Source organism: Archocentrus centrarchus, chromosome 5 (genome assembly GCF_007364275.1).
Source record: "Archocentrus centrarchus isolate MPI-CPG fArcCen1 chromosome 5, fArcCen1, whole genome shotgun sequence".
Classification (NCBI taxonomy): Eukaryota; Metazoa; Chordata; class Actinopteri; order Cichliformes; family Cichlidae; genus Archocentrus; species Archocentrus centrarchus.
This window is the reverse complement of record NC_044350.1, coordinates 1,284,654-1,297,450: the sequence shown is the minus strand read 5'-3', so window position 1 is coordinate 1,297,450 and position 12,797 is coordinate 1,284,654. Positions and strand designations below refer to the sequence as shown.

The 12,797-nt window shown below is 41.4% G+C and overlaps 1 long non-coding RNA gene across 4 annotated transcripts; it reads right to left on the bottom strand.

Moving 5' to 3' along the window:
• Nucleotides 1–1,958: 1,958 nt before the first annotated feature.
• LOC115781003 (uncharacterized) lies at nucleotides 1,959–5,481 on the bottom strand. Of its 4 annotated transcripts, XR_004020011.1 has the most exons (5): nucleotides 5,298–5,481; nucleotides 5,150–5,224; nucleotides 4,256–4,512; nucleotides 4,049–4,131; nucleotides 1,959–3,734 (listed from the first exon to the last, which is right to left on the bottom strand). It is a non-coding gene; the product is annotated as an uncharacterized LOC115781003 (long non-coding RNA). The 4 variants fall into 4 exon arrangements; XR_004020009.1 differs by having other exon boundaries at nucleotides 4,049–4,512; XR_004020010.1 differs by having other exon boundaries at nucleotides 1,959–4,131; nucleotides 5,298–5,479.
• Nucleotides 5,482–12,797: the final 7,316 nt, after the last annotated feature.

Sequence of the window (12,797 nt, the reverse complement as noted above, 5' to 3'; positions counted from 1 at the left end):
TGGGAATGCCAGTGTAGACTCCTACTATACTGTAATATCCTGAGACATCTGAGGAAGAATGCTCAGAGGAAATGATCTGAACTGTGGTGTATGCCCGCATGTCATCTCATGATGGCACTTTCAGTTCTTTCACTGGGAATAAAAATAGCAACCATTTTGAAAAAAGTCCAGAGATAGATAAAAATGTCAACTTTAAATGAGACTGACAAAACTTAAATCAGGTAAGGATTTTGATTTTTATGGCTCTGTACTCCAGATGTTTTGGCCTCACTTTGTATCCTAGAAAACATCTCTCAGACCACACGTGCACTTAAGTGATGGCTTCGAAAGTATAATTTAGAACACTGATTCATCATGAAAAAAATTGTGTGTTTTAGTGAAAACTGATAAAATTAATGAGCAATCCAAAGTAAAATTTATAGAACAAGTGAGAAATTTTATTTTACTGTGATAATTAATCACAGATTAATTAATTAATCTTCTTGGCTGTGCTTTTCAAATAACTAACCTAATGACGTAGTCGGTGACGCACAGTGGCGAGCCAGAAAGTTTCTACCAAACATAAATTCATTATGATAACATGTTTTTGAAATTAAACATGTTACTGGATGTTACCTCGATGAGACGAACTCGTTTCGTAGCACAGGGCCATGTTCGTTTAGACTCAGTTTGTTGATCATGCTTCCTGGAATAGGCCCCTGATTAGCAGATGGCCTACTACACCTCCTGAGATGCAGCCACCCCCAATTGCCGCCTTTCATAAACTAACTGCTTAGTCATAGTTGTAGACTATGAAATTTGGATTTTGCGTAAGTTTGAGGTTTGTGGTGAAATCGCAGCAGGAACAGTGTAAATGTTCAGAACAGAATTTCCAGAGAATGATCCAAAAATGGAAGCATTCTGGGAGCTGTCTAAATGTAACTGAGAAAATGACTTTGGACAGGAGATTGGTAAAATCAAGTAAGGTTTTTATTATGTTCTGACAACTGCTCACACTTTGTCCCTAGCAGGGCACCTGTAGATTCATTGTTGCTTTTGTTATATTTCCAAGGTGATGCAGGAAAAGTTGCTGGTCGTGCAGATGAGGATACTTTGCATCTGTTTGACAGTATGCCGCGGTCTCTCGTTGACTCAGGGAGGCTACAGCATGCCATGGCCCTGGCACAGACTGAGGTGAAGCTCCTCCTCAGTGTTCTGGGAATGCTCTACTAAGATATTGTCAAGGGCTGCTGGGAGCTGGAGGCATTCGTCATGAAGTATCACCAGGGTTTGGCGAACAGTGACACGGCAACTTCTGGAAAGCAGAAGCTCCGGCAAACCTGATGTGGAATCCCTTCCCACAAGACCTGCAAAGCTAACTCAGCCACAATCCAGGGGACATCCCTGTGCCACACCTCAGGGTGTCATTGGCCATCGTAATGCCAGTGATGTTTGACAAGTTTAGGTCAGAAGTGATGTACAAGGTGACCAGTTTAAGGAGCAACATCAAGAGTTTGAGATCTACATAAAGAGCCTTCCCCTAATAGAGGAAGATGGCCAGTTTTCTAATGTGATATGCAAGTTGTACAACATACAGGTTAGCAACTTGATCCCTGACAGGTACTATCAGTTCTCTATTAAGAGATTAGATCCTGTTAACTTGGTATACAGTTCATGGGTTGACACCAGCATGTTGAAGACCTTAAAAGTTTGCAGTTGGAGGCAAAATTCCCCATATACATCCTGGGATTATGCCATCACACTGAAGAATATTTCTTTTTTGAGAGAAAAATGTACCTTTGTTATCAGAAAGAGTGACAAGAACCTCTGCACACACACAAAGAGAAATAGATTTGAGCTGCTGTATTGCAAATAAAATAACAAAATAAAGAAATACACACGACAGAGTAGAAAATTTGTTTTTGAAAAACTGTTTTTGAAATGGCAGAAATCCAAACCACCAAAAAATTTCATTCAGTTCCATTCAGTTTTATTTATATAGCACAAATTACAACAATTGCCTCAAGATGGTTTATGCTGTATGGTAAAGACCCTACAATAATAGAGAGAAAAACCCATCTAACCCCCTATGACCAAGCACTTGGCAGCAGCAGGAGGGAAAACTTTTAACAGGATTTTAACTCCCTTTTAACAGCAAGAAACACCCAGCAGAACCAGGCTCAGGGAGAGACAGCCATCTGCTGCGACCAATTGGTACCCCCAATTGAGAGGGTAAATGATAAAATGTAGGATCAGTGTCAGTATCAACCAAAATGCACAACATCTGTGAAAAGCATTAAGTACTTTTATGTGCTGTGAATCATACGTATCATTGCATCAGACAAAAGTCCACTAATAAGATGTCTAATGTCTTCTAAATGTATTATGTATCATAAATGTTCTGCTCCATTGGATCGCTTTGGAATGGCCTTGTTTTTTTAACCTCTAAACATCTACCGGTCACTGGAAACCCACGTAGGATTACGGGTAGGTTTTGGTCAACTTTAACATTCATCCCTTTAAGAGAATTTATATTTATATGGAAGACCCAAATTTAAAAGCTTAAATGTATGAGGCTTAATTTGAAATGTATCATTTTCTAATTTCTGGATATTTGCCTGGATAGACATGGTGGAATTTTAGAGATTAAAACAAAGCATATTTGTTTTCATCTAATTTTCTCCTTCTTCTTTCGGCTGCTCCAGTTAGGAGTCACCACAGCGGCTCATCTGCCTCCTTCTCACCCTATCGCTTGCATTCTTCTCTGTCACACCAACCACTGCATGTCCTCTCTCACTACATCCATAAAAAGGATAAGAGGAAAAGAAGAAGCCCATTGGTGAAGTGCTCTTCTTCTCTTCCTGTTACCTGACAACTCCATATTTAACATCCTTTGTCCAGTATATCCACTACCCCTCCTCTGTATGTCCAAAACATCTCAGCTCATCTCTAAATTTGTCTCCAAAATGCTCGACCTGAGCTGTCCGTCTGCTACACTCGTTTCTAATCCTGTCCATCCTGGTCACTCCCAATGAAAACCTTCACATCTTCAGGTCTGCCCCCTCTCGCTCTGATTCCTGTCTCTTTGTTTGTGCCACGTCTCCAAACCATACATCATATCAGGTCTCACTATCATCTTGTAAACCTTCCCTTTCATTCTTGCTGCTATCCTTTTGTCACAAATCACCCCTGACGCTCATCTCCATCCACTCCACCCTGCCTGCACTCTTTCCTTCACCTCTCTTGACCCCAGGTATTTAAACTCATCCACTTTCACTATCTCTACTTCTTGTAACTTCACTTTTCCACCTGGCTCCTTCTCATTCACACATATCTTTTTTGTCTAGCTTCAAGTGACTGTCATTCCTCTTCTCTGCAGTGCATACCTCCACCTCTCCAGACTCTCTTCCACCTGCTCCCTACTCTCACAGCGTTGTCTGCAAACATCAACATAGACTCATAGACTCTTGCCTGACTTTATCTGTTACACAAACACAAGGGGCTCAGAGCTGATCTCTGATGTAATCTCACCCCCACCTGGAGCCCATCCTGCTGCCTCATTACTGTCATGCTGTCTAGTACTACCCTCACATACTTCTCTTCTACCCCTGATTTTCTCATAGAATATCACAGTTCCTCTTTTGGCATCCTATCATATACTTTTCTAGATTTATAAAGACACAGTGCAATTGTTTCTCTATACTTCTCCATCAACCCTTTTTCTTGGCATGAACCCATACTGCAGCGTAAACTACCTGCAAAAACAGAAATCAAAGGCTGATTATTAGGAAAAAAATCGTTATGTTGACAGAGCAAAAACATTTTCTGGTTTAAAGAAGCAATTAATTTTGCTAGTTATAATTTGGAGCATCATCCGTTGTGGGTTTGAATGATAATCTCAAACTAGCAATCATAGTATTCAGATTAAAGAAATGTTCTAAGAAATAAATGCTGTTCCATGCAGGAATTGATGAAACAACCCTATGCTACACTTTTCTTTCACCAGCAAATACATTTCTAGTTGTTGAAGTGTATATTGGTATAGTGTAACCCCTGACTTATTAAGTACCTCAGAACAACTCAATTATCTTAGACCAGATGCTAGGTTCGGCAGGAGTACAATGGAATCAAGGTGAGTGCGAAATGAATTGGCTGGAGGCAGGAAATGAGCAAAAGACAGTTATTATTTTGAGCAAAAATGAAATAACAACACAACGTAATCAGAACAATAATAATAACAACAAGCCGGCATATCAAAATCAAAACACAGTCTTACTGAGCTCAGTATTTCAGCTTTGTCCTTTTGGTCGTTAGTCAAGTCAAAATATGTTTGTCTTTGAAGTTCAGCTCCTTTTTTCAGTCAGTGGTTTGTATTGTTACCACGTAGATGTTAACACAGAAGAGAAGAAGGGGACTCCTCGACCAATGTTCAGTTCTGCTCTGGGCATAGGCTCGCCATCTCCGTCCGGAGAGAATCCAAGGATGCGATCCAGCAATCCAATCCAACTTCTTAATCAGCAAATCAAACCTAGCCTACACACAATAATGATATTATTGCATACAGCTAAATAAAACCCAATTTCCTATCTTATTCTTACAGCTATAGCTTAGTCTTTTTTCTTCATTTCCCTTATTACCACAGTAATATTTTACATGCATGTTCTTCTTCAAAATCTTTGTAGTCATGAAATTATCTCCAACAACGCAAACAATAAATGAAATTATTTTTTAATCAATTAAATGATTGATTCTTAAATCATTTTTTAAGCTTTTGCAAACATGAAATGCAACTAATTTCTCACTCCTTGAATGAGCATGTAGTATACCTAACTCCAATATTCTCCTTAAGTCATCCTCTGTATCAGTTAAACCCTCTCTGGGCTACTGGGTTCATCATTACAAATGTTCTGCAACTTTTTCCTTATAACTCATAAAAAGATACATTTGCAATTAACAAACATTATATCCAACTGAAGAAATAAGTGCAAATAAAAGAAAAGAAAACTTAAAGTGCGTATTGTAAACTCAAACCATACTTGGTAAAACCATATCTTAACAGAAACAACATTTCCAGGGCTCTTAAGTAGAAAGGAATCTACCCGCGACTTAGCGTTAGCACAATGCTAATTTTAGCATGACGCTAGCTCCAACAACACGGGAGCTCACTCACCAAGATGAGGTATCAATAAGGACACGGCGACGGTCAGCCACACGGCCTCTCTAGCTCGTGTTCCATCAACTTAACCTAACAGATATTTCAGATTAGCTTCTGTAAATGCAATTACTTGTTGAGAATACTTTTCTGCATTAAAACTCACCAAGATGACTGATAAAGTTCAGCACAGCGGGTCTACGGCCTGCCACCTTCAGTTCAAAGTGCCGCATATAGCGAGACCGGAAGTAAGGTTAAAACGAGGGAATCACACTTCCTCTTTTCAAAATAAAAGTTTTTCAAAATAAAACAGTACAAGTGTATTGATATAAATAAAAGAAGAGAAAAGGGGACACTTTCTCTACTGGGTTACAATAGACAAGAGTAAATATCTCATTTCAAGTCTGACATGGCAAAACCTTATCAAGCTGATATGATAGCTGCTTGTTTCTTTGATTATGTTGCCATGAGACAACAACAGTTCATTATATAAAACCATGCCCCATGACTATTAGCGCAATAGCTAAAGACTATTCATCCATTCTCTACTGTTTATCCAGTTCAGGGTCAGGGCAGGGTGCTGGAGCCTATCCCAGCTGACATATGGCGAGAGGCAGGCCACACCCTGTACAGGTCGCCAGCCTGTCACAGGGCGAACACAGAGATGCAGACACCAACCACACCTATGGGCAGTTTTGAGTGACTAATTAACCTAACCCCAGTATGTACATGTCTTTGGACGGTGAGAGGAAACCGGAGTACCCGGAGGAAACCCATGCAGATGCCACACAGAGAGAGGCCTGGGCCCAAGGTGGAATCGAACCCAGATCTTCTAGATGTTATTCTAGCTGAGAGGCAGCAGTACTAACCACCACGCCACCATGCTGCCCTAGCTAAAGGCTAATTATTGCTAATTTTTTTTCATTTCTTTGAATAATTAAAATGTCAGACTAGGTCACTGCAAAACCAGGTGTCCTAACAGGAGATCCTATTTCTCCCACATTAGCTTCTTTTCAATGGCTTCTAATTTGACTCATATTGTCCTGTGATGCACTGAGCATTTCCTCTTTTCACTCCCCAGGCACTTTTCCCACCACTTTTGCATATCAGTAACTTGTGTATACGCTCTCCCATGGTATGTGTTTTGTCCTCATTTTTGTTCACGGTCTCTCTATATCAGTCTGAATCTGAAGTTCCAAAGTACATCTAAAAATGTGAGCAGGAGGTTAAAAGCGTAGTATTTCTAATTTTCTAAAACACTTTTGCTTGACAGATTTCATGACTATGTGTTCTCTGGAAGCAGCTGCACCATGTTGGTGCTACCTCATTCACATTCATCAGGTTGTTTACTGTTTTTCTTAATGGACTATGTTTACAGAATCAGAAAGTATGTCCCAGGAGAAATCTTCCAGATGTAAATATTTATCTGTTGCAATAGCACACATTTGTTTGGAATGCTGCTCAAATACTTAAAAGACACAAAGGAAACAGATAGAAGGAACCTTTGCTAGTCTGCTTTTCACACTGGAGTATTCAGAGTTCCTGATTTAGTGAGGAAGCGAGACCCTTCTGAATATATGCCTGAGACGGGAGAAGGATTTTGCAACCTTAAAGGAAGAAAGATGCTTCATAGTACTGAGATTTTGCACAAGTTCCTGTATTGTTGCCCTGCAGAGCATATTTTACACAATAGTCTGATGGGAAAGGAAGTTGTGGATATTATTTTTGCAGAATCAAGGAGCAGTTCATAATTATTGTTCTGCCTTCAATCAAATATCTAAAGGCACCGTGGTGGCTTTTGTGTACACTTCAGTGGGCCAGGGGAATGTTGAACTGGGAAAATATATATCCTCATTGTGTTATGTTCTTGTTTATAGAACAGTCCTGGTCTGATTAATGAGTCTGATTCAAGCCAGAGCTCAAGTGTTTATTCTAACAAGCCTGGTACTCACATACTGGCTGCTAGGGCACAGCACGTCACAGATCTGGAAGTCATTTAGTGAAATTCTTTCACCTCAGCCAGTCCAATGGTCCTTGGCCTGAACTTCCTTCTTTATTGTGCTGTTTTAGGCAGGAAGCTTTCCTCAGTAATGATACATTTCCAGAGAATCCTTAACAATAGATGATATCAGCAGATCTAATACTTACAGTGTAATGATGTAATACTTAAAGTAAAAGTTTGGGCACACCTGAGAAAGCAAGTTTAAGCTGAAATGAACTCCAAAAGGCATAAAGTTAAAGATTACACATCTTGCATTTACACACATTCACATTCACCCATTGTATTAAAAAAAAATAAAAATTCCCAGCTTGCCCCTATGGGTGGTCTTTTTGCCCTCCAAGTTCTACCAGAGGCCTGGGAGCTTGAGGGTCCTGAGCAGTATCTTAGCTGTTCCCAGTATTGCGCTCTTCTGGACAGAGATCTCAGATGTCACTCCAGGAATCTGCTGGAGCCACTTTTCAAGTTTGGGAGTCACTGCCCCGACTGTTCTGATTACCACGGGGACCACTGTTACCTTCATCTTCCACATCCTTTCCAGCTCCTCTCTGAGCCCTTGGTATTTTTCGAGCTTCTCGTGTTCCTTCTTCTTGATGTTGCCATCGCTTGGTATTGCAACGTATATAACTACGACCTTCTTCCTTTGTTTGTCCACCACTGTGATGTCCAGTTAGTTAGCCACCACAAGTTTGTCTGTCTGTATCTGGAAGTCCCACAGGATCTTAGCTCTGTTATTCTCAACCACCCTTGAGGGCGTATCCCATTTTGACCTTGGGACTTCCAGGTTATACTCGGCATAGATGTTCCTGTATACTATGACAGCCACTTGGTTATGGCGTTCCATGTATGCCCTGCCTGCTAGCATCTTGCACCCTGCTGTTATATGCTGGATTGCCTCAGGGGCATCTCTGCACAGCCTGCTCCTGGGGTCTTGCCTGGTGTGGTAGACCCCAGCCTCTATCGATCTTGTACTCAGAGCTTGTTCCTGTGCTGCTATGATTAGTGCCTCTGTGCTGTCTGTAGGTCCTTTTTGTCCAGCCCAATGGTAGGCTTTCTCTACGTCAGCCACTTCTTCTATCTGCCAGTGGTACATGCCGTGCAGAAGCCTGTCCTTCCATGATGGTTCATGTTCTTTGGGGTGAAACCTTCCATGCATGCTTGTCTTGACATCAGTGGCTTCTATTTCCTCCTTTGGCTAGCTTATTATCCCAGCAGGGTATCTGACAACTGGCAGGGCATAGGTGTTGATAGCCTGGATCTTGTTCTTCCCGTTCAGCTGACTCTTCAGGACTTGCCTTACTCTTTGCAGGTACTTGGAAGTTTCAGCTTTCCTAGCGCCTTCTTTGTCATTCCCATTTGCCTGTGGGATTCCAAGGTACTTGTAGCTGTCTTCAATGTCTGCAGTGTTGCCTTCTAGTAGTGTAATCCCCTCAGTTACAGCTCTTAGGGGCCTGTTGATCTTGTACAGTTCTAGGCATTCCAGGATCCGTGTGTGTGGCATCGAGTCAATTCAGGCACTGCACAGTCTTGCAGTCACTTGTGACTGCAAGACTGTGACTCTACCCGTAGCTGGTGTTTTGCTGCCCTGGTCTCTCTGCCTATTTCTTTCTGGGCCCCGCTCATGTGTTGTGCCACATGCCTACTCAGCTGCTATGATGCCTGACAGGAGTTTCCATGTTGTACTGAGGAAGGTTATGGGCCAGTAGCTGGAAGGGACAGGTCCCTTCTGGGGGTCCTTTGGGATCAGGATCATCCTGCCTTCAGTCAGCCATTCTGGGTTTGTCTTAGCCTCTAGAAGCTGGCTCATTTGTGCTGCCAGGCGTTCATGGAGTGCAGTTAGCTTCTTTAACCAGTAGGCGTGTATCATGTCAGGTCCTGGTGCTGTCCAGCTCTTTATATGCGAGACTCTTACCTGGATGTCTGTCACTGTGATGGTTACTTGATTCTGTTCAGGGATTTTGCTGTGGTCTGCTCTTAGATCCACTAGCCACTGAGCTGAGGTGTTGTGTGATGCATCCTTCTCCCATATGCTCTTACAGTATTGCTCCGTCTCCAGCCTTGGTGGGGTGCTGTTCTCATATTGTTCCACTGCCATTGGATGGTTCGGAGGAGAAAATCCAATTCATTCTCCTGGCTTCTATCTCTCTGGTATACCTCTTCAGGCGGTTAGCCAAGGCTGTGAGTCTTTGCTTGGCAGTCTCTAAGGCCTCAGGTATGGGACAGCCTGTTGTACTTCTTAGGCACCACTTTCTTCATCACACCTTTGTGCAACTCTGAGAGCTGGCTAACTTTCCTCCATGCTGCCTTGATCTTAGCCTCTAGTTGTCTTTTTCATGCTTATTGCTGTTCATCTTATAACCATCAACTGATTGGTTTCAGTGATAGTCGCGGCACGCCCCCTGCCTGGGCCTAGAGGGGGCCTGGATGGGAGAGAGGAGAGGAGGATAAGATTTCAGGTAGCCAGGCTGCTGTCACTTCTAAGGAGAGGTGGAGAAGGGCAGCCCTCTCCTGATTGTATCCCAATGTGCACAGTGGATGGCCTGATGGGCACAGTGTACAGCCCACTTTATATCACCCATCATTCATGTTTTACATGGGGGTTTTAAAGGTTGCCACAGTCAGGACTGAGTCGTGGTTGCTAAAAACCGACTGACTTTAGTGATGTAGTAGGTGTAAAATGCTGTAAGATGCTGTGCTGCATGACTGGCTGTATTTTCACTCTTACATTTAACTTTATGACACGCAAATTTTCAAGTGGATCACTGATATTTTCTCCAAGTGTATTGTGGGTAAAATTCATCACCAACCGTCCACCAATGTCATCATCAGTCACTTGGTAACAGATTGTAAACTAAATGGAGCATTTTTATGGACCAAGCTAACATAAGTGGCACTTCATAACATACACATTCCCGCTGTTGTGGGCATGTGTTTGTTGTAAAATGATGTTATGATGAGCTTTATTATTTATGGTATAAAGGGCCCGGTCATTTGCCCCACCCCCGGCCCGGCTCTGATTTGTTCTGCTAGTGGTGTATGCTAGGGTTTAATCCCGGGATCCGGGATTCCCGGGAAATGCGATCAGAACCATTTCCCGTTTCCCGGGAAACGTTAGACGGGAAACCGGGAAAAAAGTCGCGCGCGTTGATTTGACTTTCAGAAAGAAAAGAAAGCTTCAGAAAGTTAAATTTAAGGAAATATTGAGAGAAGGGTTCGTTTAATGCGAAAAGCATTACTCTTCATTTCAGGCACGTTCAGCCTCCGTTTAAGGCTTCAGCCTTCATCTCAAGTGTTTTAATAGAGGTATTACACAGTTGTACTTTTTTCCTCTTTAATTTGTTGAAATCGTAGGCAATGTGTTTACCCTAAGGTATTTTGTATTATATAATTTTATATTATATATTGTTATATTGCATTATATAGCCTATAAAATATGCCTGCCCTGAACAATAAAGAAATATCTGTTTAACTTCAAGTGTTTCTTTTCCTCATTTGCAGCCGCTTACTAACAATCATGAATTAGGATACGGGCCTAATGTGTGAAGAAATTATCATGAAATAGATTGCTTTAACATATTTCGCTTTTAAAATGGAGTTGAGTAAAATGTATATTTTTTAGGCTATAAGGATTGGCCAGTTTTTCAATAGACGATTCACAGCGAACCTACTTTAACCCTCAGACACGGTGTTATAAATTTGCTGTTGCCAGAATGGCAATGACCAAGTCGTAGTGCATTACTCAAGGCCCTGTGTTATGTCATATTGTAGTGAAGTACAGTAGTTAACTTTTCAATGACTGTTACAGCGTTCCACTGGTGGAGATATAGCGCAACAGATGTCGCCACGACAGCGTGGCTGAGCCTTTATCAATGCTGTGGAGATGAACCGTATTGTTTTGCACCAGCAGTTGTAAAATATCTTGGTATAATTCCATGTACAATGGAGGAATATTCGAATTATATTTGTTAAGGGAGTGTTGAGGAACGATACAACACCGCATAGCTCGAGCACTCAAATGCCGAGATGTAGGTTTTATTGCGTTAATCAAGCCGACGTTGCCCCCTACTGGGCATAACAGGACATAGCTGGAAAGCTACCTCTACAATATCACAATAGGTTAAGGCCGACACAGGCTACAGAAGGCCTAATTAAAATAAATAAATAAATAAACTTTTTTCCCGGGATTCCCGGGAAATGGCTCGTCATTTCCCGGGATTTGATTCATGTCATTTTCGGGAAAAATATTAAACCCTAGTGTATGCATCTTTAACTTCATACCTTTTGGAGTTCATGTCATCTTTAACTTGTTTAATTTTGACCAAACTTTTGCATACAACTGTTCTGTCAGAACCCAGGAATTCATTTCACCACTTCAGTTGATTTTGTTTTTTGATTTCTTTTTTGTTTGTTTTGCTCCATTTTGTTTTGCTTTGTTTATTGTATTTTGCTGTTATTACTGCCTTAAGGCATTGTAAACCTACATGGGTTTTTATGTTTTACCTTCTGTGTTAAATCCATTGAGTCTGATTACATAAATACAATTGCCATTTTTCTTTCATTTTTTGTTTTTTCATTTCTCTTACAGGTGGTGACATTAATAGAAAGAATGAAAAGAAAGTTGCAGTTACCTATACATATGACTGTTTTTACTCCATTGATGCAGAAAAAATAGGATGATATGATTATGAAAAACAAAACAAAAACCTTTACTTTCTTGTGACCTTTTGATTTCCTGAAAATGTTACCACAGGCAAGGAAATTACAGTTACAGTGATATGAAATGACTGAACTTTTGTTGGCACACCCATTCCTGAAATTGTGCACATGACATGACTTGCAGCTGGGCTTATTGCCAAATTGCTCCAAGCCTGGAAAGAAATGTACACAGCTGGTGATTTTATTGCCTGAACAAGGAACCAATAAAAACAGTGATAAATTAATTAGGGATGGATCATATAAAAGCACTTTGAGGTGACTGTTTGTTGTGACTTGGCACTGTATGAATAAAATTGAACTGAATTAAAATACAGTGGGGTCAAAATGTCTGAGACCAGTAGATAAATGTAATTCATGTTTGATACAGTCTGTCCAGTCAAATGATAGCAGTTTAAAAATTTGAGTTCTTAGTTAAATATGTGAAAAATGTCAGGGTGTTAAAGCACTGTCACCTCACCCAAGAGGCGCCCAGGAGGCATCCTAAGTCAGATGCCCAAACCACCTCAACTGGCTTCTTTCAATGTGGAGGAGCAGTGGCTCTACTTTGAGCCCCTCCTGAAAGGGTGAGGAGTGCAGCCAATCTCTAAAGAAGATGCCAGTCACCCTTCTGCCGCTTGTAATCATGATCCCATTCTTTCAGTCACTACCCAAAGCTCATGACCATAAGTAAATGGTAAATGGTAAATGGACTAGCTCTTATATAGCGCTTTTCTACTCAGTCAGAGCACTCAAAGCGCTTACACAACATAAGTGAGGGTAGGAACGTAGATTGACCGGTAAATCGACAGTTTCACTTTCATAGTCCGCTCCCTCTTCACCACGACAGACCGGTGCAGCGTCTGATCACTGCAGACGCAGCCCTGATCTGTCTGTCAAGCTCCCACTCACTTCTCCTGTCACTCGTGATCAAGACCCCTTAAACTCCTCCACCTGGAGCAGCAACTCGTCCCT